Raw genomic sequence first — 2,276 nt, 5'->3', positions numbered from 1 at the left:
CCTATCCATTGCTATATACTCAAACATTTTCTGCCAAGTCCTGGAAGTAAACGATATTCATCTTAGAGAACGTTAGCGTGGACGCCAGAGGGTGGAATCTCAGAGCCACGTCAGGTGCTGAGAAACCATTCACCGCATCAGAATTCACTCTGAACCCACACAAGGCCACCTGGGTGGGTTTCTGTAAATATTTCATCATCACCATGATCTTTATCAGCTCTGTATGTTTCTCCCTTGCCTGTGCACTATTCTGTCCTCCTCTCTCCCTCTCTCTCACCCCCCACCCACGGCTTGGGTCTCCTTAGTGGATTTTTTCTTCCTTTTGCTCTTCCCTGATGCTATCTGTCTTTTAGATTATTGCAGCAAGTGGACTAGGACAGTCACCGTCCTTCTTTTTGTGTGGTTCATGAAGCTGAGAGCACTAGATGGGAAGCCAGGTGAGCAGGGGGTAACCTGTTCTCTCCTGCTCACCAATGGTATGGCCTTGGGCAAGTTATTGGACATCTGTGAGTCTCTGTGCTTTCCTGTGTGTGAAATGGAGCCGAGAACGATTGTGCTGTGAGGACGGACCGATACAGCCACACTCTTGTGAGTGCCGGCCTCGGCAGACACCGTGCAAACTCCTTTATACAAACTTACTAACCTTGAAGTAACTCTCCAAAATAGGCTATTCTATCACTATTTTAAGTACAAGGAAAATGAAGCCCATGAAAGTTTCTCTGGCTACTGAAGTCAAGACTCTCACCCAGGAACCTGCTGCCACAGAACAACCCTCTCTTGGAAAGCACAAGTGCTGCCCCTGGGGTTTCAGGTGTTGTCTGAGACCTGCCTCTTTGGTGGGTGACAATATGAACCATTCACTGACTTGCTTTACCTGTTGGATGCTGTCCTTTGAGTCACTGTGTGTCTTTATAGCTCCAGCCTTTAAATCCCAGTTATCCCATCACTTGGTCCACGCTTTACTTTGTATTTTTTTATTTTCTTAATTTTTACATTATTTTTTGTGTACATATTTGCTTAAATAAAGTGAATTTCAAGGTCAGGTTCGGGTAGTTTAAGGGCCTTTATAAGGAGTTTATATTGTCTAGATCCAAGGTATGCTGAAAGTACAGTCTGGAGCAAAATGGGAGCTAACATCCTTCTAAAGACAGGCTTAGAGATTCTAACCCAGTAAGTGAGGATGTTCCCTTTCTCTGGGAGCGGAGCTGATTGGTAGCTGGCCGCCAGGCTAAGACTCACTGGAGCAGCTAAAACCACAGGGTACAGGCCCCCCATAAAAAGACCAACCAGCCCACTCCGAATCACAGCACAGCTCTCACACATCAGGTCACCTGTGCTCAAGGGCAAAGTCACGAAACTTCTGTAAGCGATATCTGTTGCCAGGAACGGAAGCACTGCCATTGGTAGTCCAGCAGCAATACGAGCTTTGGTCACGTTCAACACGCGTCGGAAAAGGCTGTTTGCTATTAGGCCACAGAGAGCCGAGTTGAATCCGATATACACTGATCCATATTCAAGTAGATGCCTTTCTGATTCTGGAAGCTGGTTAATTTTTCTGGTTATGTTACTGGAAAGTGCTGGGTTTTCCTTGCTGGTATCATCTGGTTTATGATTTTCCATTGTGAGCTGCTGCCTCCTCCGATGTTCCCGGGCTGAGCTGGACTCACTGTGACCTGTGTTCACCTCTCCTGGGCGCAGCCATCTCGCCTGACATGTGACTCTGGGGCGCTACTGACTTTCCAGTGTGGTAATAAAGAGCGTAGATTCTAGAACTTGATTTTTACCTCCCAGATTCCCAGCTCATCACTTGTGATCTTGAACAATTTATTTAACTTCTGTATGTCTCAATTTCGTGCAGAACTTTCCCTCTGTAAAATGGAGATAATGGTAACCGTGTCAGGGTTGTTGGGACAATTAAATGAGTTACTTTATGGGAAACACAGAGAACCTACTCTATCAGTGTTTCTGTGCAGAGTGGGTTGCTGAGGCCTGAGTATGACCTAGTCATTCTGAGCCCACTTGAGGTATGAGACATAATTATAGTTTTCCATCCTAACTTTTGGTTGCTACCCTTAAAAATTTTATTTTTTGAGCTGCTAGTTGCTGAAGGAGATACCTAAAACCAACCTGATACCTTCCTTCCTCTCCTGTTCAGTGTTCTTCAGACTGAGCCCCACACAAATGTTAACAGGTGTATATGAAATCATGTAATAAGATTCTTTTGGTGCTATATAGATTTGTGTTATTTGTGTGTCACATAAATTTGAGAACTGCTA

At 44.9% G+C, this 2,276-nt stretch overlaps 1 pseudogene; it reads right to left on the bottom strand.

Annotated features, from left to right (window-relative positions):
- Positions 1-1,017: 1,017 nt before the first annotated feature.
- Positions 1,018-1,620, bottom strand: LOC100964425 (annotated as a pseudogene).
- Between the last annotated feature and the right edge of the window lie 656 nt (positions 1,621-2,276).

This window comes from Otolemur garnettii, unplaced genomic scaffold (assembly GCF_000181295.1).
Source record: "Otolemur garnettii isolate 467f Iridium unplaced genomic scaffold, OtoGar3 scaffold00010, whole genome shotgun sequence".
Lineage (NCBI taxonomy): Eukaryota > Metazoa > Chordata > Mammalia > Primates > Galagidae > Otolemur > Otolemur garnettii.
The sequence above is the reverse complement of the archived record's forward strand: the minus strand, read 5'-3'. Positions and strand labels throughout refer to the sequence as shown.